Source organism: Accipiter gentilis, chromosome 23 (genome assembly GCF_929443795.1).
Source record: "Accipiter gentilis chromosome 23, bAccGen1.1, whole genome shotgun sequence".
In the NCBI taxonomy this organism is placed as follows: domain Eukaryota; kingdom Metazoa; phylum Chordata; class Aves; order Accipitriformes; family Accipitridae; genus Astur; species Astur gentilis.
In genome coordinates, this window is record NC_064902.1 from 18,400,987 (window position 1) to 18,425,276 (window position 24,290).

Below are 24,290 nucleotides of genomic sequence, written 5' to 3' on the forward strand. Positions count from 1 at the left end.
ATTTTTAATCTGGACCTTCAGTGGCAAGAAAAATAACAATCAAATAGTCTATATGAAAAAAAAAGGAACATACCAAGAAAATACTTCGGTATTCAAGCAACTGTTACTTCAATTCTGAACTGTACAATCAGGTGGAATTGGAGAAATTAATTTTGTTCAATCTTCTGGACTGGCATTCAAACTTATGTTTTCAAAGTGGGCAGTAGGAAGCTTGGATTCCTTATACTCTAGCCCTTTTCTTGTCTCAAGCCTTTTTGCTTGTTATCTCTGAAATTGCAGTTCCCCTGTATAAAATATCCAGTATATGGTAATATGTAAAGAGAATAGTCAGAGTATTGCTGGGTTCATGGCTGTTCTTCTAAGGTCTGGGGTGATTTATTGGCCAGCCCACCCATACATTATACCTTGTTTTACAGGTTAGAGTGCCAAAGGCAGCTCCATATGATGCTACCACAATCCTCCTTTGGATACCATTACCACTGACATTGGCTTGCCCTCAGCATGCCAGTCCAACAGGTCACATAGGCTTAGGTAGCTCATGGTTGGGGTTTTTTTCATATATCAGTGGTCATATTATCTGCTCCTTGAATGTGGCAATAGCAAGACACAAACCCTATCTCTTGAAGAAAACTTGCAGTTTTTAATGAAGCTTTCAGTCATCCATCTGAAAAGATATCTAGCTCATGTTCACAAAATACTTGTATGAAACTGTGGGAGCTCTGAAGCTTAGGAAAGGAACTCTTTGTTGCCATCTCTCAGTGAACTGAGAAGAGAGGGAGATGTATGTACAAACTTTTTGGCATATTTATTTGCCACTTATTTTTTCCTGAGGGGCACTTTTACTGCTTTGCTAAGGAATCATTAACATTTGAAGAATCAGAGGAATGAAATAATGTTATACTTGGTGTATGGTGAAGAAAATCAGAACTGTGTTTAAATATAATCTGTTTAGGGGTTATCATAACTGAACCTCAGTCTTGCATGGGGTAGTAAATGAAGCTGAGTCCATATGAATATGTAAGTACATCTATTCCTAACTGATCTGATGTCTTTAGTGTGCTGAAAAATGGAGTGAAGACATCAGCATGACAGAAGGTGATGGTAGCATCATTTAGGTACAATGATACGGGATTAGCACTGACAAAGGGTGTGAATGAGGGAGACAGTAAATTGCTTCCTCTATGGAATGAAGCAGCCCTTCTTAAGAGTATTTGTGGATTTGTCTATCCCATTTTTTGACAGTAAATGATGAAAAGGGTACAGCTGATGGGTAAACTACAAAATCATTTGTTCATCAGATGTTCAAACCAAGTTAATAGAGTGTATGCAAAGATGCTATGTGTGTCTTTCTTCGTAGGTGCACCAGAAATACTTTAAATATCAACATTTTGTAGAACCATTGCTAAGCAGTTGGTGCAAATCAGTGCTGAAATCCATTTCATCTTCATTTGCTAGTTTCAGAATCAGACAAAGCTCTTCAGAAAGATTTAATACTTCTTGGTGAACTCAAAGGAAATATTTTAGGTTTTTTATGAGTTTATAGGCTATATTTTGAGCTAGTATTTGCAAGTTTTGAGAAAAAATCATAGTACCCGAACCTGGTCCTTCTTGTTAGTAACAATATTTGGAGGAATAATTTAATGTTTGTATCATTATGGGAAGTTTCCTTAACATAATACTCATGAATAGTCTCATTAAAATCAAAGAGCATGACTATATGGCTATGCAAACACAGAGGCTGACCCAGAAGAGAAGATGTGCTAGAGTTTCTGTGACATTCTCCGGGGATTTCACTATTGGTATTGATTTTACATGAAGACACTCAGATGGTAAGGTGATGGACGGCAGTATAAAACCCTAAGAGAGATAGATAGACATGATTAAGTGTTTATTGGCCAGCAGTCAGTACCTTTTCCTTATCCTCTCAGGTCCCAATCCACATATGATATGCTGTTACCGCTTTTAGCTCCAGGGTTGGTCATTAAACTCAAGCAGAAATAGCTGATATATTTAGGTCCAGAGGTCTCCAGTTCATTGCTTGTTTATCTCCGTGCTGTAGTCTAACATTGTTACAATATTGAGGCCTAAATAAACAACAGAGTTGTTGTGAATATTTAATTTATTAAAATATTTTTATTCAAATATCATTAATCTCTGACGTTTTCAGCTATTTTGTTTGTTCCTTGGAGAATTTACAATATCCCTTGAGATTATGGTCTGTTGTTACTCTTCCCAAAGGAAACATAGAAATCATATTTTATCCCAAAAGGGTTTTATCCTCCTTTCATGTTCTGTTTAATGTTTTTTAGTTGAATAGTGTGAACTTTTCTAGACACATTTCTGGGATTTATGCATTAATATCAGACTTCAGATGCAGAGGCTTGTTATCAGATAAGCAAACATAGGAAGAAGTCCTGAATGTTAACACTGGGGATGGAGACTGGTACAGTAGTCTTTCTTTGAGCAAATCTGATTGCATTTGAATGACATAGAAGATAGAGTACTTTTATTTTATTCACTCATTCTATTACTCCCACAATAAACTATATAAGCTCAGTAAATTTTTCTGGGATGTAAAAAAATTCGATAGCAAGGTATACTAAGAAGCAATGAACATATTTTGTGGTTTACTACTGCTTGATATTTAGATGGCCAACTTTCTTAAGAGTGCTTTCAGATCCTGCAGATCAATATTCTGCTAGATTCTGATTTTAGTGTAGCTGATGGTATTGCCATCAATGCCTTGCTATACAGCAAGAACTCTTTCTGGAATCAAGCATGTGGTCCTTACTCAGAGAACATTCAACTTCTTTTCCAGCCACTGATATTAGTTGATAGGGCATTGCTGGTACTTGTCTCACAGGGTCTGATTTTATGATCTAGGCTCAAGATTTGAATATCACATACTTTTTTTTTTCCCTGGAGGAGGGAAAGGTATAGAGTTTCATGTCAGAAGCAACAGGCTATATCTACCCTAGCTAGAGTAAATAGCCACAGATGATACTTGTGAAGTTCACAATAATATGAAGAAAAGTACTCCCTTTCCACCTTTGTTGCACCCTTTTATTTAAATACGGCTTACAACTAATATAGAGCATAGATCTGATCTGATTGGAGCTAAGTAGGTAAATTTTGGTAAGCACTAAATTAACACAGTATTTAATTAGTATTTTCAGCTCAGGAGATGCCTGTGAACTGCCATAATTTCCTTCCTTATAGTTGTTATTCAAGGATAGCTTTTCAGCATTTTTAGATTCAATGAATTTGTGAGGAATACTCTACATCTTAGACATGTTACCCCAGTGTCACTACTCAAGCAAAGTCATATGAAGTTGTCTCAGACAACAGTCTTTCTGGCACTCGTAATAATATTTGTAAAATCTGCTTCCCACAGTTCTGGGCCCAAAATGCATTTTGCGCACTAAACCAGTATAGAAATGGTCAGTTGCAAATGCCTCAGAAATATTAGTTAAAACGATGACTGATTATTCATAGCAACTGTCTTTTGCATAATATTTCTTTTTACAATAAAATTTTATTGTCTCTTTATTTGCTGACATTCCCTAGTGACATGTCAATGGTTCTGGGAAAAAGGCCTTTAAAAACATTGGTGTGTTTTTCTGTCACCTGAAAGTTCAGAGCTACAAAGTCTTTGCCCAGACAGCCTGGCTTGTTGTCTGTTGTCACTTGCTTCCATTTATCTAACAAATGCTGTGTTATTTAAGTTTGTCACAGACTCTGCTTCAGTTTCCTTTCACCTTACGATGCAACTTACAGCTCCATCGCAGAACTGTTTAATAGATTGCTCAGCATCATTTCTCACTCCCTTGTCCACACAGTGTGGCGGGAATGTTTCTGATCCATTTTCCTTGCAAGGGACTCTGTAGCAAAGATAAATCTTATTGCCATAAAGAAGTATTTTTGTCAGCCTTCCTGTTGTGGCTGAGTTGGGTGGCTGTTCTTCTCAGATGTACCCCAGCCTGTTTATTTTCAGCTGCTTTCCACCTGATCTGAGCACATGCACTTATTTCTTTAGTGATGTTCCATCTGTACAGATGTGAATACTGGATTTTTTTTTTCCTGTGGAGCTCTGTTTTGATTCTTTTTTTTTAGGTTCATTCTTGCACATTCTGGACTTCATGGTTAAATGCCTTGAAAATTCATTTTCTCAAGCCTAGTCTGAGATTTCATTGGAAATATTGCATTGTGTATGTAATTACACCTTCTTCCTCAAGATCACTCAATAATTTATACCCCATTAGAATGTGTTTCTATAGGAAATCATGGTTGCTTGACCAGCTCAATTATACTATGTGTTCCAGAAGAATTTGCTATCATAAAACTGTATAGTAAAGCATTAAAAAAAAAAAAAAGCTGAATAATCCAAGGATAGCTGGACACTTTATATAAATTAAAGTAGTATTCCAACAGTACATAGCATCAAGTAAAATGTACCCTAGCTATATTGGCATCTTCTACCCCTACAATGGAAAGAATGGCAAATACTGTATTAAACTGTTCTAATGCTTCAGCCATTTAACCTTTTTGTAGAGTATGTATTGCAAGCACCCTGTGTTCTGCAAGAAGGTAGCTGGTTTATGACAGACTGTTTTATAGCTTTTCTCTAAAAATCATTCATGATTTACAACTTCTTTTTTAATGAAACCATTTTATTTTTACTACATCAAAATAGTTCATAAGCATCCAATAGCAGACAGAGGAAACTGGGTGACATTCTACTAAAGGTGCCAGTAACTTTATACTTTCATGTATACTTTCAAAGAAAAGACTTAAAATGAGCTGGAGAGCTCATAAACGATGTGATGTATTTTGGACAATTGTACTATTCTTATCCCAGGAGTCTGAGAGGATTGAATTTGATTTCTTGGGATGCGTTTGATAGTGATTCTCACTGTGATTCTTAGTAGTGGTGTTATGGTCTAGTGGTCTAGATCCCCAGGAGCTCTGCCTGCTTCGCCTCAGTCAATGGCACATGAAGAGCCCAAGTGCACATCTTCTGAAGTTCCAGAAGAAGGAACAATGTGATCTCCTTCCTGTGGAAAAAAATGGCAGAGTAAAGTTCACAACTTTTCCAGAAACAGTGGATATATTATTTTTCATTATATAGTTGCTGCCGAGGCTCAAGGAATTTAAAAGGAAGAAAAGACAGTTGCAAATATTACACTGAACTGGAAAAGCAGTGATAAGAGACTGATAGAAGAGTGTGCCTTCCAGCTGCAATTTGAGGCTGCCTACAGAAATCCTTGTGAATTCCAATTCCTTTCCTTGAGCTAAAAGAGGTGCATGGATTAGGAAGCATAATTCCTGTAGGCAAAGGAAGAAAATGTTTGCCACCTTGCTGCTGCCTGTGCTTATCTCTCTCTTATTATTCCTTCACAGTATCCTTTTCTTCAGTGATGCATCACCTCTCCAGGTAATAAATCATAGAATCTTTGTGGATAATGTCTTCATTTTGCATGGCAAACACATACCATAAATCTAGGTGAAGCTTAATAACTGGTATATGGCATCCTTCTTCCTGTGAATGGCAGAGACAGAGGATCCCATTTCCACTCTGCTTTCCTGCTGGAGGAGAGACAAACTTGTTGATCAACGATTTGGGTACTACAGTGATTGATATGAATGCTGTAAAAAAGGCTAGGGAAAAGAGATGCTAATACTGACCTTAACACTTCCCAAGATCCTACTGGAAGACTCCACATTGGTCAAGGTTACTAGAAGAGGACGACATTGGAAACACTTGTACTTTGTCACTACTTGTGTACCAGCACTGACCCATGTGTTCTGCTCTCAGAACTGTCATTGTTATCTGGCCCTGTGTAGTGTTATGGAGACCTACTAGTCTTGCTTTACCTAGACTACTGTTGCACAATGCAGATAGATCTTGTAATGACATTATTTCTAGTGAGGAAACCGGCCTCTCCTCTTTCTAACCATGCCTGCATTGAATATCTAGCTTCCCTTCATGGAAGTCCTTCTAAAGAAACGAAAGGACTGTAATGATGAAGAGTGGTCTAAAATGGACTGGCTAATTCTAGAGTTGGCTAGACTAGTAGAAGAGTTTTCCTGTAAGACATACATATGGCATCGGCATGTTCCTTGTCCCACCCTGACTGCCTGGGATATTTTTAGCAGCCAGATACTCATTGTAGTATGAAGTGCAGGATTACAGAGCCATAAGCCCCAAAGTGGAACTGACAGCTCTGAAACAAAGACAGCAGAAATTTTCTCTGAGCAGGAGTAGTAGTATCAGGCCCATCATATGTAAGGTAATTATAGTGTAAGCTAATGAAATCAGATGCCAGCTTTGCTGATATAACTAGTTTCACAACCTCTAGCCTTCCTAGCGTAACACAGAATAATTCATAATGGGACTGCACAGAACTTTTCAATTAGATTTTAGCAGTGGAGAGAGCTATTTTAGCTAGGTAGAAGCATGCAAAGCCTGTAGGCTCAAACACATGGTAATTGAATAAACAAACTCAGGCTTTTGCTATCACAAAAAGAAATTAAGGAAGTGTAAAAGATGTAAGAGTCTACCTCTAAAAGACACCCATTCAGCTGAAATCATCTAACTGCACTCCATTCAAAAATCACAGTTCCGAATGAGGGGAGAGGTTGCCATTTCTCAGAAAAACTCTCATTGGTGAGGATGCCTTCAAGTGAAGATTGTGAGTGCAGCTGTAACTTTCAGATGAGACAAATGTCAAAAATGCTTGCAATGCATAAAAAATTTGAATGCTAATGAGTAAGGAGGGATTCTGAAGACAACTCTTTCATGGATACTACCTTTATTAAAGGTGATATTTCAGCATTTCAGGCAAGTTTCAATGCTAATCACATGAACCCAATATAGCACAGGCACTTGTGTTTCTGCATGGGTTTTATTGTATCCCCGCCCCAGCAACTGTTTTGCAATGCTTACTGCAGCCTGCCTGCCAAAGGGTATTGAAAACAGCAGCTAAACATTGCAGTAGCTGAATGTTTCTGGGCTAGTGCATTCAGTGCATGGAAATTTCTTCCTATCTTTGTGGTGGTTTTCACTCTTTCCTGATAGTGACTACTGCTAGGGATAAAGTTTTTGTTCCCTTTAACTTTCCCGTTATGACGGAAAATCTTTCCCAGGGAAGATGACTTGTTCCCCAGCCAAATTACTTCAGCCAAACATCTTTGATCCAGGGCTTTTATTCTGGGCTTCAGATGCTTTCAAGTAGCAAATCATAAATGAACATACCGGCATGGCTGAGTCTTGGCTTGCTAATGGATTTGAAGAGAAAAAGAAGAGAACGAATTCAGGACTTCATGAAGGAAGGAGAAGAAAGTCCATAAATGCCATTTCCTGACTGTAATGGTATACTGGAGAGGAAGCAGGAGTGGGTTTGTTTATAATATGTAATTATATATATATTCAGAAATTGTTTATATATCATTCTCCCAAGTAGAGAAGGTGGCATCACACTAAGAAAGAAAAGAGTATGGCCAGTTTGCAAGGAAACTCATGGGACTTTTGGTGTTGGCTTCAAAAAGGGAGAAGAAGTTATTTTTACCTTCTGGGTTTGAATAAGACTTGCTTATAGTGAAATAGATTTTGCAGTCCATCCAGTTCAGTCAGTGCAAAATGAACTTAACTAGCCAGATTAACACCTGGAGAATACACCTTGTGCTAGAGGGAATCTTCATCTGTGTAAAGCTGATGCAGCTAATTCTGTTATCTCTTGCTTTGGATCTGACATCTGTGAAGTTTCTGCTGCTGGAGCTACATTCTCTGGATGATTGGGAACAGGCTGAGACAATAGGGGAGGAAGGAAGAGTCGAAGGAGGATCAATACTATTCTGCTTTGCCCCATCCTCAATTAGCAAAATAAGAACACAAGAGCACACTGGCTTACACTTAGTATCCTACAGCTCCAGAGCCATGCAGATCCTACTCACATTACTCCTCTGATGATCATATCTGAACCATGAATGTCATGATACATCTAGTCCATTTGATACTTCGGTTTTTCGTAGTTATTGTAAAGAACAGACACATTTTCTTCAGCGCAAGGAAGAGCTAATGTCCTTTCCCTGGTGGAAATGGCATAGGGCAAACTGATGACGTAAACTTCCAAATGCTGTTTGATAATCCAGGCACTAAGAAGATGAGAAAGCAGATTTCTTCTGTAGAAAAGCAAATGCTAATTCTGCTCTCCTCATAAAATAAAATAAAATTTTAAAAAATCCTGTCTGAGAGATATCCAGAATATTATATGCTTCACAGGAGTGAAGAATTATGAAGTTCAGCTAAAGTGCTGACAGAATAGTTTATCACAAGGTAAACCACTTTCTTGAGATAACCCTTGCTTTTTAAGTTCCTATGCATGCAATTATTTTCCATTTGAGGACATTTAAAAATAAACCATCAAACAGGATATTTCCAAAATGACAGAACTCTGAACCAAAAGGACAAGATCCTGAACCTGAAATTGTGTAAAATAATATTTGGCCCATAGATTGAATAAAATTTCTCTCTACCATTCTCAGGTCTTGAATTAAGTGGTAGAGTATGAAGCTGGCTAACTACACGGACAATGTAAAAAGACCCCAGAATTAGGCCTACGGCAATCTAAACAGTCATGTTGTCCCAGAAAACTTGTTACCATTGTATGTTTAAAGCCTCAATCACAGTGTTTGATACCACTCCACAGAGAATTTCCATTTTAATTTCTTTGCTGAGGTGTGGGATTTTCTTTATAATAATAGTTGTGGTTATGTTGAAATCATTCTATAAAAATAAAGGGGATGTGACTGGATAGGCACGAAGTTTGGCAGCACACCTTCTCTCATCAGTCGTGATTCAACAGTCGTTACACTGAGTCCTGTAGTTAGCTGAGTGGATCTGTTGCTATTTGGTCATTGAAGACTGTAGTGCATCATCATCATACCAAATTACCAACAACTGACTGTTTTGTCCAACACTAGGGAACTGTGAAAGCTGTTTACTTCTTCTGTATATTGTATGACACTGTTTTATATAGTTTCCTATTAAATCACACAGAGACATCCTGGAATGCATAGTGTTTTGATTATGAACTTAGGTAAGAATTTTGCATTTACTTGTGAGACTGTCATGGGGAACAACGAAATCATCAGAAGTGCTTTAGGCAGCCACTGTATAGCAGTTTTCAAACCCAGAGGAAAGTTGTGTAGTTCATTATGCTAAAAGCAGAAGACACAGATTTGATAACTGGCCAGACTCTGAATTGCACATGTGGGTACAAAAGATGCATCACATCTGAGTGCTTTGTTTGGGAGAGAACTTTGCACAAGTGTGAAGGCAGAGCCCCCAGTCAGTTTGTTTCCCAGAAATGGAAGTGGACTGTGGAATTATTTCCATTGATTGTAACTCAGACATTTACATTCTCTTTTTTTTTTTATTGCCTTCCCTTTTGAAGGATTGATTTCAATAAGGGAAGCAGTACCAAGAGAAGATTGGCTGTATTGAATTCACATTGAACTGATTAAAAAACATGGAAGTTATTAGAAAAATAAACATATTTCCTTTTCCATTATGCAGTATTTCATCAACAACTTTATTGGTTTAATATACTGTCTGAGTAAAAATGACAAGGAATATTATTTAGCATCATTGGAGAATAATTTTGGCAGCTGGAGAACATGTTTTTATGTATGCAATACAGTTTACAGTTAAATATGGTTTTTATGAAAGAGATCATATAGTTTTTCACCTTATGTGGAAAAGAATGAATAGTGTGAGGATAGTCTAAATCTTTGTAAAGAAGCCTAATTTTGTTTACATTTTTTTCCGGATTATTGTAAAATCTTAGCTACTGATTTAAATCTATATAAGGGTTATTTGGACCATAATCAAGTGATAGTCTGAACAGGCAGATACTAGTCACCATTTCCATTGTGCAGCGTTAGTGTTCTTGCACTGAAAAAGGTGCTGTAGCTGAGATGAGAATCTGTTTTGCAACTTACAGAGTAAGATAACTAAAAAATAATCAGGTGCAGTACACACTTCCAAGAGAAGGCCTAATTGATTTTAGAATCAGCAGTTCCTGTCTGCGAGTTGGTGCAGAAGCTATGCCTCAGTAGTGCAGTCAGCATTGCCTTCTGGAGCAGTTAATGGGAGATAAAATAGAGGCCCTGAGCACCCATGAATAATAGAGGTTTGGGAGCCATTTTTGTAAGAATAAAGGATGAGTCTGAATTAAATTCCCTTTAATATTTTGTTGGGCATATTAATTCTTTCCCTTCTCTTCCTTTCACAGATGTATACTGTTGCAATCTACTGTTAAAGAGCTGCAGTGGATCCTGCTCTAGGACAGGTAAAGTAGTCCCAGATCTTTTACCTGCCTCTTCCAGGTGTTATGAGGTTTAATTAATTTATGTTTCTAAATCACATTTAGGTCCTTGAAGAAAATACAGTATAGGGTTATATTCTCTGCTTCATTCCATTACTGGCCAAGCAGATTGTTTGGAAATGCAATTTGGTACACACAGGTGGCACAGCCTTCTGCAAGCTCCTTCATCTGTGTGGTTTCCACAGGGTTGATCTTTTTCTTTCTCTTTGAAAATTTCTTAGTAAGGAGGGAAAAGGAGAAGGCAGGTCAGAGACGTGCTTAATGAAAGAGATCTTCAATAAATGAAACTGTTCCAAGGAGGTTCCACTGTATTGTCCACTGTGCTGATCAATTATGGTATCTTTTTTCTTACGGACACTACTCCAGGAATAGATGATGGGTTTGCACAAATAAAAGTACGGGTAGAATTTGGTATGGAAAATAGATGTGCAGAGATTCCTGGTGTGCTGTGTGGCTTTGCTGTTCTTTTTTGTAATATCCCAGCAAACCTATTTGAGCTAATTCTTAAGCACACCATAATCCATTTATATTTAAGTAAACTGAGAATTTCCTGTCAAAATCTGTATTTCTGATGGTTCACTGTTATTTATTTATTTGTTGAATTTTGCTGCTCTCTATGGGAAATACTGTTTTCATGGAAACCAAAAAATGCACATCCAAATGTCAGTTCAGTTGAGCTGTGACCTTCTGAACCAAAGAGATTTTCACTCTTTGGTTCATTTTGGTTTTATCATCCTAAAACTTTGGGTCACACTGGTGTAATTTTTAAGCAATGTCACTATGAAGATTGAACAGTGTGGCTTCCTGATTTTCCTTTAGATTAGAGATCAGAAGACCCTTTTATAACCTTCTTGTCCCACTCCCTCAACTTGGGGTTGGATTAGGAATGTGAACTTCTGTTTCATCATTCCAGTTTGTTCCTTTCACTTTCCATAGATTTTCCATTGTTGAGACTGTTATTGGTTATTAGCTGACTCTATTAGACTGGGGAGATGAGACTTTGCTGGTGAAAAAAGCGTAAAGAATTGAAATGACAGGGTTATACCAGTAGTGTGGTGGCTGCGCTAACTCCAGCTCAGTTGTAGGTTGTGCTGTAATATTACAGATGCCTTGTTGTGATGCAGTGAAATTAGATCAGTGCCCATGGGCCCTACCACAGAACTGTGAAACAACACAATGTTTTCCATGTCTCTGTACCAAGAATATACACTAACTCTGTAGAGTGACTGAACTGTTATGTGTTACACAAGAAAAAAACATCATATCTGCAAAGTGCATTGACAAAAATTCAGGCAATATTTTACCACCAGTGTTGTGTTGCTACTGCTTTTAATAGTCCAATTTGGGATTATTCAGGGTCTAGCACAGCATTTGGAAGCTGTGAGCTCAGAAACAAACTGTGCATCAAGTATAATACTGAGCCAAGGTCTGCACATGTCTGGGGGCAGAGTGGGGTCCTAAACCTATATGACTAATAGCTAGAGGCATCATTCGTTTACAGTGATTTCAGTGCAGATTCTGGGCTGTGTAGCTGAGCAGAGTGTTGCACTATTTGGGCTGCTTCTCTGAACTGGAGCAGAAAGACTTTACTGAAGAGAGTTGTTATGTACTGCTGTCTTGGGCATCTCACTTCTCAGCAATGCCTCTATTTAATAGCTGAAGCCTTCAGTTAAAATTCCTTTCCAGGTTCTTTCTCAATGGTAGGAAAACATGCCTTTGGCTATATTTTTTGCTGGAGACAGTCCCAGGACAGAATACTACCTTTCTCTTCAGACTGTAGGACAAAACTCTTTGCTGTCATAAGCCTGACCATTTTCTCTAATGTAGAAGGATCTTTCAGTGATTTGGACCAGCTGAACAAATGACCTATAAGTTTAACACCAATACTTGTTTTATATATCTGTATACATTAGCAGTTCAGATCCAAATATCTGTTCATCTCAATGTTTGAAAGCATCAGTCTCACATCTATTTTATGAGTATCTTCTTCATACTTTTGCCCTTCTCTAGTGGTACACAGTGCTTGCATGTGATCCTCCCAACTTAAAAATTCATATATTCAGTTAAGCATTAGGTTTGGAATATTCAGTATCATTAGAAGATAAATAAGGCCCATGAAAGTGGCTTTTCTTACATAATATAAGTATTTTTTCCATCAGTACAACTGGGTGCTGAAGTTTGCTGGTTCAGAGCAGTAACATAGATTCTGCATATCAGAGGTGCTGGGGGATTAAAATGACTGGTTTGCAGTAACGTGGGAAATGAGAAAACTGCCTGAGGAAAATCAGGCTAATTTAACCTCTTTCCTAATTTGTTCAAAAACCAAAGAGTTAATTAGTGGAGTTAAGTTTCTGGTTGGTAAGAAGAACACTTCTTCTGCATAGACAAATGACAGCATACACCACAGATTTAATTAAAGAGAACAGAGATAAGTTCTGCATTGTATGCTAAAGTAATGTTTACTATAGCAACTGATTACTCTGCAGACAGCTTGTTATTTTCTTTTCCAATTTAAAGTGAAGATAAGAAATATAGAAGGATGATAAATATTCGATCTGAATTGTACCTTTTAGGGAGGCAACTGAAAGATATTGAGAGCACTTATATAAGAAATAAAGCTGCAAAATCCATGGGCAATGTAAATTGGCATATTTCCATTTGACATTACTGAGTGTTGTTTTACACCAATTGAGAATTTAACTCCCAAGAGCGCTCATAAAAAACTTTGGTATCTTCCAACCGCTCTGTGAAGAGCTGGACTTTTTATATCAGTGTGCATTGGCCTGATAAATCATCATCCATTTCTTCTAAGAAAGTGAGGGAGAAATGATTGGAAGCAGCACTGTTTTCTCTGGAAGAAAGCTGTAGGGCATAATGAAGAGACAGTATCCTAATACCGGTCAGTCCTCATCTTTTCAGAGCCTACAGGTTTGTCATTTCTGCAATTGTTGTAAAAGGTTCCCTCCTCCATTTCGGTCTGTTGGTTGCAAGTGGTGTATGAGAGTGGGCTTTCTGCTGAGGTGGTAGATTGGGAAACAGTTCTGTCCCATATCCATTATATGACTTTGGCAAGCTACGGTGCCACTGTGTGCCTCTATTTCTTCACCAACATGCTCCTTTTAAGCTACCCTTTCTCTTTCCACTATCCTTTTCTTTTTGAAAGGTTGGAGACCTTTCTGTAGGTGAGAAATGGTCTGGTGTTTAAATTCAAATGATTTGCACTAGAACATTGCCTCTGCCAGGGACTCTCATGTTTCACTCAATGACTGGATTATTCTGTCCATGTTAGAGCAGACTGTAAAACAGGGACAACAGAACTTAGTTATTACCAAATCAGCTGGGAATAGGTAGGACCACAGCTTCGCAGCTGCACAAGATGGTGGGAAGTGCGGGGGGGGGAACAATTTGTGTCTTAAAGTTAGCAGTGGGAACTTAGTGCCCTTATCCTGGTGCAGCATGCGCTTCATGATCATGCAGAAAACACGAGCTTCAAGTACTGTAGGAGGTACAGAGCTGTGACTACTGCTGGCTCTGTGCACTGCTCCTGAAACATGCACCAAGCAGTCGCTGGAATCTGGAGTGCTCAAAGCATTCAGCTCACGTTTCCAGTGTAGCAGAGCAAAGCCAGACTTTACATGTGTCAAGTTTATACAAAAAGAAAACTGGATTACGTGAGCTTCATTATTCTTTTATTATTATTATTAATGTGTATGTATTGCATGTAATTGTGGCATGAGCTGATGTTAATTAATTCCAAATAACCTTTTTAACTAGAAAGTTTATGTTGTATTTCATTACTGCAGTAGGCTCTGGCTTTCCAAGTTTCCTCAAAATGAAACAATTTTCTTTTCAAGTGTACATCACCGAAGTCAAAGAGACATAATATACCCAACTGTATAAAACAGCCTGTGGCAACTAGGTTAGAGCTGTCAGTTTTACACATGGGGTGCCTGACAAACATATTATACATACAATTCAAGGCTGACCTTATACTGCACCTGAATTTAAATCTGTGTACTGCACGATGCTTTATGTCCTAAATAGGCTGTTAACACCCTCTTGCAGCCCTTCCCTTTTATAATGGGGCTGTAACTGCAAGCTCTAAATTGTCATGAGCAGCAGCCAGAAGGTAACACCATCAAATTAGTTAATTTTAACATAAAGATGCCAAATCAGTGCTGCACACATTTGAAAAATACATTTTCTTTTAAGTAGTTGAGTGCTTGCAGATAAGAAGAATGTTCCATAAAAATTCACCACGTTTCCCAGTGTTTTAAAATGTCTGCAAAACACATGGGATAAGAAAATGGTCAGCTTACAGGATTGGGGACCTTTTAGACAGAAACTCAACTTTAAAAGAAGCTCAGAGACTGAAAAATTATTTCAAAGAATTTTTCTCCAAATGTTGCTGTACGGACAGCTATATACAATGGGAAAATAGTAACAATCTCTATAGGTCATGGTGTTAAGATGCACCTTCTCCCAGGCTATCGCACACATCGTGGGGCTGCGTGCCCAAAGTCAGCGTCCAACTGGGGAGACGTGCCAAACACAGCAGTGGACTCCCTGCTGATGCAGAGGTGGCGAGCATTTTGTCCCTGAGCTTTTGTAAGGCTTGTGAAGACACTTCGTGGGCAATAGGCTACAGGTGGTGTATGTGGAGGGGGGCTCTTGTTCGTGGAATGTGGAGCCGTCCTAGCTGAAGTAACTGGGGAGGGGGTGTGTGTGTGTGCGTTACTAAAACCTCTTAATCCATCGGTGAGATAATCTCCTCCAAACTAGAAACTCCTGGTTCTAGTAGTTTGGGGATGCTGAGATGTTAGCCGGTGCTTTCAAAGGGTGTAGCACAGTCATTTGCAGAGGATGAAATCCAGTGCCAAACTCCTGGTGACTTCAGCAGGGTGAAATTTCTACTGTAACTTTAATGAGAGCACAGATATGTATGGCCCACAGAGCAAACCAGCGTGCTTCCTCTCTGCTCATGTGCTGAGGAAGTAATAATTTGCTTCCTCTCTTGTTAAGACTGGAAGATTTTCAAAGTCTTTACAAGGGACAGTGTAACTGGAGGCGGGGGGGGGGGGGGGGGACGACACCGGTGGGGAGGTGGGAAAGAGGAAGATCTGGGCAATTTACTACAGCTCAGTGTAAACTTCTGTAGGGTATACATAAGGCTAAAAAGCAAGGACAGATGTTGAGGCTGATGCTTTGCCACTGCTCTACATGTAGGCAATCAGGCATCCTCCCCCTCCTCATCCCCCCCCCTCCATCCCCCTTATGCCTCAGCCCCAGGCAGCAGTTTTTCAAAGCTCAAGTATGTGTGGATTCAACATGTCTCCGAAATGTATTCTGCCTACCTATGGTCACAGAGGGAAACTGGTTTTCTAGAGTACTTCTAGGATGTTTGCGATACAGAATTTAAACACTGCCTGTCCTGAATGCACTGGCACACTTGCATTTCATTGTGTCACTTATTTAGGGACAACTGGGGCAGGTCTAGAAAGTGCTTCATGTTCTAAGTATTGTTATGGCAGATTAACACTTGCTGTAGTATCAGCACATCAGTCCCGCAGCCTAGTAAATAGGAATGTGGAAGGAATCACGGAATCAAAGGGGGTCCATCCGCCTACTCAGTCCCTATGGTGTCTCACATCTCTGTAGCCCCTTCCCAGGAGATCTGGCCCATTAGTCCAATGCTGTAACACTGCACACTCAGTAGCTATGTCCTTGCTCAAAATGCAAACAAATTCTGGTGCTTACTTTACAGCAGTATGTCTCTTATCTTTCATGTGCTTGCTGCTGCAGAGCTGTGCTGTTTGCATGTCAAATCACCCCCTCACTTCTGCTCAGAAGAACAACAAAAAAATTTTATTCAGGCAAGACTAGCTCAGGAGAGGTCCAGAGCAAGGAGTCTGATTTCAGACTGACCCAGGCGGTGGGAAGGTTCAGATCAAGATCTCAGCCTGAGCTCTGTAAATCAGAGTTGGCTTTTTAGCTTGTTTCCAATCCGCACAGAAGCTGATTCTGTCTGGCTTCATGCCCTTTCTCTGTGAGCTCCTACCATGCCTGGCACCTTGAGCAACAATGGAAAAAACACTGCTTTTCTTGGCATAAACAAATCCTTTTGGAAATGTTTTCACGCATTTCAAAGAACTGTTTGGAAGTATCCCACTTCAATCTGTAGATTCCCTTTGTTATTTTCATACATCCTCCTGTCGAGCACTAGCACTAACAGGTACCATTTCCTTTTAAATTCCTTTGGAAGTAAAATCCTTAGGATTACTGGGTTTGTTTCCTTTGATTTGAGTGTTGCCACTCTGACTCATGTCAGACTTTAAAAAACTGACTGCTATACTTGCTAGAGCAAATGGAGACTAGGGCATGGTGTAGCATGTATGTCGTTAATGAAATTATTTCATACTAGTGGTGCTTTACTAACAAACACTAGTAATTCATTGAGTGGATTAGTTTCTGTAATTGATTGCCAACTTTCTTAAAAAGCTTGTGCTCAGAAACTTTTAAGCATAAGACTCCTCCTCTCCCTCCTCTGGAGACACCTATCTTGTATGCATTATGAAATGGGCACAGCCTATTAAAGTATTCTTCCCTGCTTGGATATGACAGATATTCTCAAAGGGACTGAACTCATTTCTGCACAATGTGCTAGAGACCTGAAGAAGTAAACTATAATTTGTCTTCCCTGAATAACACTTCTTGGTTCAGTGCCTAAGCTGGATCACCTTCCCATGAACTTTGCCTATGGATGTTTATCTGCTGACCCAAAGCCATATGAATTTATTTTCATAATATACAAATAATTTTGCAGATACTGTTGAAAACAAACATATTATTACTGATTTCCTATAAATTAGACATTGTCATTGACAAAAAATTGACTAGTTACACATATTCTATTACATTCTTGCATATTGACTTTTAATTATGCACTGTTTAATAAAACAAATAATGATGTCTTTCCCATCAAATGGATTGATAAAGTATCCAGTCTCTATCATGACTTATTTTCTTAGCTCATTCTCTGGATTTTGTGAGTTGAATGAAAATGCAGAAGTTCAAATTTGTGTTGAAAAGAAAAAAGAACAAAAGGAAGCCTCTAATGTTCTGTAACATTCTTACTTGGAAGAATGCTTTGTAGAAGATGGGTTAGATGTTTGGTTGGCATTGATTTAACTGGCTAAGGAAATTGGACTGTTTAAACTTGATCTGTTTATCACAAAGATTTTTTCAAGGTGCCGTTATGCTTTGTGTCCTTCTTTAGGAATCTACATTTTGTAAGCTGAGGTTTTGGTTTAGGATGGGAAATTTTTACCTGTCTTCTCTGATCAAAGACATAAAAATCACTGGGTGTTAAGCATCAGTTTCCTGAGAGGATTAGCATGCTGGTGTTCATAGACATATACTAACACTCAATGCTAGTAGATAAAAGGTCAAGAAAGTGTAAGCAATTCCTTTTGGGCTTCTTCAGTAGCACATAGTTGTCTAAACAGCTTTTCCTGTGGGTCAGATGATCACTTAAGCAAAGTCATGCTACTGCTGCTCAGGGAAGAGCCTTTGTCCCCAGAGATGAGCAGGCACCGAAACCAAGACCTGTTGACTGTCCCAAGTGTCAGCTTCCCAAGTGTGAATAGGCTGGTGTCTGCTGAATACTAACCTCAGCATCCCTCTGAATAATCAAATCTTTCTGCTCTGAAGCTCAAAGCCATGAGACGATCCTGCAGGTCAGTGCTTCTCTGCATGTTCCTCACCTAATCCTGACTTCAGCTGCTTCCCTGGTGATACACAGAGATATTCCTCCTTTGCAAAACAAGAGGGAGAAGACACAGACAAGTTAGTTTAGGAAGATATATTAGAAAACTAATAACTTCTAGTAGCCCCTCTGTATGTGGTAGAAGTCACTAGCATGTTTGCCTTCAAAATAGCCAGTATTCTGTTTTTGTGGTTTCTAGCCTGCTTTTGCTCATCCCAAGATTCCTCTTGAGCCCACTGTTTCCCTGTAGCAACAACTCTAATTCCTCAAACCATTCCTAAAATATAGTTTAAAAGCACAAATAAAATTAAACTATTATGAGAATGTTATTTACCTACAGAACTGTGGGCTGAACTACTTTTCATGCGTTTTATTTGATAATTAATCTGGAAGCTTCCCAGAGTTTATTTTAAAGAGTCCAGTTTATAGACACACACCCCCAGTGGAGTAGTCTGTGCTAAGGCATATGTTTAGAATAAATACATGGAATTGCTTTATGTCCATATAAAGTATAAATGTTGTTCTCTCCAGGTTGTAGTATTATGCTTCTAAAAATCAAAGACAAAGGGTGCTGTATAAAAATCCTGCCAACAGAATGAACAATAGTTATTAGTACTTAAACTTTTTTTATTACAGTGTAAAAAATACTTATCTTTAGTCTCTGCTCACCTCTGCATGACATCAGAGGGGGAGGCTAAGGAGTCCTAAAACATTTCCATTTGCTGTTATATGAAACACACCAACTATTTTCCATTGCTCTCACTGCCAAGCAAGCTGGTGGCAATTAATTCTTTGAAAAACAACTGTTTTTTTCAAGTGGCAGAGCTGTTCCTTTAACAGCTCCTTCTGCTAGAAGGTTACTGGCACTCAGAACCATAATGGAGAGGTTTCCCAAACCTCCCTTTGTAAGAAAAATTGGGCTTGTAGACGCAGTGGGTGGGTATTCATACCCTCTAATTTTAACTGGAGTTTAACTTGTTGCTTCCCTTTAGATTCCTTCTGTAGGTAATGAAAAGACACTAACTTCCTCAGATATGATTCAGATCAGAAATAGACTAAGCCACCATCTGGAGATATAGAATTTTCTCTAGGGACTGTAGAAGGTACATAGGATTACTGTATTTTTACCACAGGCACCTCAGGTAGATGCTTATGCTGAGCTGAGCTGGGACAAAAGCAGGCTCCACTGTGTATCTGAGGAAAATAATAGATTAAATGTATCCCTTTCCTTGATTGGGTTGGAACTACTCTAAGCAAGGAATAGGAATTGCCTTCTTGTTTCAATGACTACCAAGGAAAATATAACTTTAACCACATTTGTAGATAGATATGCTGTTTCCAGTGTATTAGAATCAGTTAACTCCATCTATAAGTCCTGGCATCAGGAAAGTGCCTGTGTGAGGTGTGCACATATATGAAAGGATGAAGCTGGAACAGTAGAAGTTCCGTTGAAATCAAATCCTTACCTTCCAGAGTTGCAATTTTCTCAGTGGTAAGAGGGGCATGCAGACAGTTTGTTGAGACAATTAATTAGTTAGCTTGTTGCCAATTGCATGTTAATTTACTATTAATAATTGTTATTCAATAACTCCAGGACAAACTCAAGAAGAAATGGTGCTCTAGAAGCACAGCTGTAAATGGTTCAGTATCATACTTGGCTGAAATTAACTCATTGCTGCAATCTCTGGTCCTACAGGGAACATGTATTCAGCGGTCAAATTCAGATGTGTACATTTCATGAGACATGCTGCTGCGTGCCTCCAAGAGATGCATAAGCCACAGAGCGCTGAAGATTAGCCAGATATATAGCAACATATTTTGCTCTAGTAAAAAAAATACATATTCCTAGCATATGCGTTTGGGCTAGGAATCCCAAGTTCAGCCCTTACAGCCAGCTAACCTAGCCAGATGCAGGACATATACCAGTGAGAACAGCTGTCTTAGGGATAATGAAGGAGTCTCCAAGAACTGGGACTTCCATGCCTAACAGTGTCTTTGATGCTGTATAATTTGTACAACATAGGTGCTTTAAAGCATTTAGAAGCTGGATTCCCTGTGTTCCTGGCTGTGCTTTTCTAAAAGCTGCAGTTTATCTGTGCTTCTACATACAACAGAAAACAATGGAAATATCTTAAGAAGTGTTCTCAAGAGGCTGAATCATAGCTCCAGCAGAGAGATATACCACTTTTCCTTATTGACCTTTAATATAGCTTCCCTGGCACTCTGCAATCAATGTAATCTTTTCACTATGATCATAATGGCCATTATCCTGAAGACAACAGATAGAAGTGGAAGCGATATTAAATTAGAAAAATAGCTGAAGGATTTCTTTGTTTTCTTTATGGATTTCTTATGAGTTTTTTCTTTTTTCTCTCTTTTTTTTTCCCTGAAGTCAAAAATATTTTTACGCTAAAGCAAGTGGTTGGCCCCATTAATATTACACACTTTCCTCCATTTCAGTATGTTGCCAACAGTAAGGTATTATTTAGGGAAAAATATAAATGCATAATAAACAGATCTATACAATCATTACTGAACTAAAATAGCAGTTAGGAAAGTATTTTTATTGTGAAAAATGGCCCTGTAAGGCTTGCTGGCTATTTGTAATGTTGCAATGTAACTCAGATAAATTGGTGCCCAGGAGTGTGACATTTCAAAAGCTTGAAAATACACTACATTTTTCTGATACGCCATTTTTGTAATTCTGCTAGCTATTTTGCAGTAGCAAGAAGCAATTCCTCTATGCCCAGGCAGTTCAATTAGAGTGTTGTAGATGTTGTCAGAAAGACTCAAACATAAGTGCCCCTGAGCAACGGTTGCGATTACATAAAGTATCCTGTGCCCCTTCTCCCTAGTAATTGACATTTCTCGTCAGTTGTGTGCCATGTTATTAACCAACTTGTTAAGTAGTGACTTGTTTGTCTTGTAAACTTCGTATGATAAACTGTCCTATTTGGAATTAGACATGCATTTTTTTAGTAAAAAGGGGTTAATAGATGAAGACTTCTGCAGGGACAAAGCCTCTTTTTCCATTAAGTGTTTCTACTGACATATGAAAAAGTTCACCAGATTCTGGAGATGGATGTAGGGCAGCCTGGTAATGTTATCTGCTTATCTGTCATTATTCATAATACAGATCAAGAGTTCAGGAGATATCAGAAATCCTTAGTGAATTGAGGCTGTGGAGTAAGAAGGGGAGAAGTAGATCGGGCATTGACATGGCTGACCTTTGGTTAAGTAGGAATCCCAGCTACCTGAAGGCTGGTCAAATAGCACTGCACTTTGAGGGGCAGAATTCAAAAGCATTTGAGAGTTTAGCTGTGCAGACAAAAGCTTAATAAAACATACAAACACACCAAGATTCACAAGAGCTTGCCTTTCATCCCTCACTTGTTTAGGCATTTTTACAGACTATGTGGGTGTCTATAGTCATGTCTACGTTAGAGGGGGTTATTTGGCACCGTGGGAGCAGAGCAGTGAATTGGGCAGTTGGTGCTGTGGCCCCTGCATCTGCACGCTGTGTGGCTGAGGCATTGCTTGGAACTAGATTCAGTTTGGTTCCCTGAACCTTCCCATCACTCATGTGGTTCATTGCTTCAAACTCTTAAGTCCCAGCAGGGGTTGGAGCACATTTGACATCTGTGCTTCTGTGTGAACCAGGCCATGATGCAGTAACTGTGGACATGTCAGGGATTCACTACTGTTTGGGATCAGACATGGCCCATTGCACCTTTAAGCACCTAAATGTCTGTATGGATTCTCTGTAGAGGAGAAATGACAACCGTGGGGGTTTAAGAATTCAGTTCACCAGCAATGCAGGAGTGCTGACCAAATCGTATTTTAGACTGTAAGCAACAGGCTTCAGCTCTGATCCAAGGAACCATCGGTGGGGTTTAGGGGATGCAGCCCTTGGAGCAGCTGGCCTTTGGCCTGAATGGTACGATTACTTACAGGGCAGCTGTTCCTTATCCTTAGTGCTACCCTAGTTGCCTAAATAATTGCAGTCTTCACAGCTTTTCGCTGTCTTTCCTTCACTGACATCATGCAAAAGAAAGATGATTTGTGCACATTTAGGAGAAGTGGATTTACTTCCTGCTTCTGCTGCAGTTTTCAGACAATGGCCTTGATTTCCTTGCTCTGAAATGGGACAATAAGATGTTTTCTGATCTATGTAGTTAACTTTGTAAGGACAAGAACATTTTCCTACTGTGTGTGCATCTAATGCTCAACACAACAGGGCACTGATTTTGCAAAGCAAAGCAGACACTGTCTTGTTAACCCCCAAAGTCTTCTGAAGGCAAGAAATGGGAAACATTTTTTACAGGTGAGCTATGACAAGCCTATTCCTATTAGTTTTCTGATTTTCTACTAGAAGTTTGCACCAGCTGCTATCACAAATGGTTACTGACCAGTTGTCTAAAGTCCTCTTGATAACTGGCAACAGTATTATTTTTTGCAATATGGAAACTGATTCACTAGTATGAGATCAGTCTTCACAGAGGTACGAGTTAGAATTCCAGTTCCTAGTGATGTTAAATAGCAGTTGGGCACAGTCTGGTTTTAAAGCCTTTGAAAATATCTGCATGTGACTTAAGATCAGGGTATGAGACAGCATGACTTGATGCAGACTTGGTATTTTAACCCAGAGGCTTAAGTGTCATAATGCAGCATCATATGATGCTATTACTTAAGAGACATTTGAAAGCTTGAAGATGACAATATAAAATAAAATTATAGAGTACGGGTTTGACAGTTTCAGTTTCAGGAATCAGAACACGTTCTAATTCTTTGAACTACAATTGTGATGTTTCACATTGAATCACTTAATCTCTCATTAAGTAGCTGTCTTATCCTATTTTTCTCATAGGTATTCACCCAAATGACATCAGCACCATTGTCTAAATCAAATCAAACACTAATACTGAGTTGGGAATTTGTTCCTATGTATACTTTAGCAGGGGCTGCCCACGCAATGTGGTATAAAGAAAAGACTAAACCAAATGCCCTATTCATAGTTTCTGCTACCACGTGCTTTCTATCTCAACCTTCATTTGACCTTGAATTTTCCCTTAGAGGAAAATATTGCCATTTTCTGTTGAGAAAAGCACAATCATGAAGTCTGGGGGAAAAAAAAAAAGCAACATTGACGGATATATTGAATTAGAATTATAAAACAAGCACACAGCAATTCCTAAAATTGCTGTTGGCATATGTTAAATATATAGTGTACCATACCACTTGAAAATGTATTATCGTAGGCTGCTGCTAAAAAAAAAAAAAAAGCAGTTATTGTTATAATCATTGTGCCTGCAGCCTGTTAAACAATCATGAGATGAGAAGATTGCAGAAGTTTTCTAGTGCATGCAAAGGGTTAAGTCCGATTTTACCTACTAAGTCCAATTCAAAAAAGAACAACTTGCCAGATCTGGAATACCTTCCAATTCAGCTTCTACAGATGTTGCCACTTAGTCTCTCCACTGTGGTTCGAGATCAATCTGGAATCTCTGTCTAAATCCTTGTCTAATGGGAGCTGTAACAAAGGGTCACAGAATATACAGACATTACCCTCCATCAGAGATAAAAACCAACCAAACCACCAAACCAACAAATAAACAAACTGCAACAGAGTTCCTCCAGCAAAGTTATTCAGGGGATAATAGTACTACAGAGAGCAGTTATTCTTATTGTTGTTATAATCATTGTGTCTGCAGCCTGTCAAATACTGACAGGCGCCTCTTTACCTTAGTAAAAGGGAAACAAAATGATCAGATTGCAAAACTCGTAGACTTTGATATCTGATCATGTCTAGACAGTCTTTGTCCCTGCCTCTTAAAGACAGTCGTCAAATGCTTTGCATCAATAATTTGATATGCTGCTGTTTTCAAGATGTTGAACATTAATGTCACTTCCTTGGGTCCCAAGTGTCTGCCTCTTCTGCATTCATTATTTTTAGGTAATAATGGATACTTGCTTCTGTTTAGTTTTAATAATCATGCAGAACAAGCAGCTTCAATATCTGAAATAAACTGCTTTACAAATTAATCAAGTGCAGAACAAAGCAGTTTTAAGTATATGACAGCCAATAAAGTCGTTTGTGATGCATTATACAATCACATGCATTATACAACCTCACATGC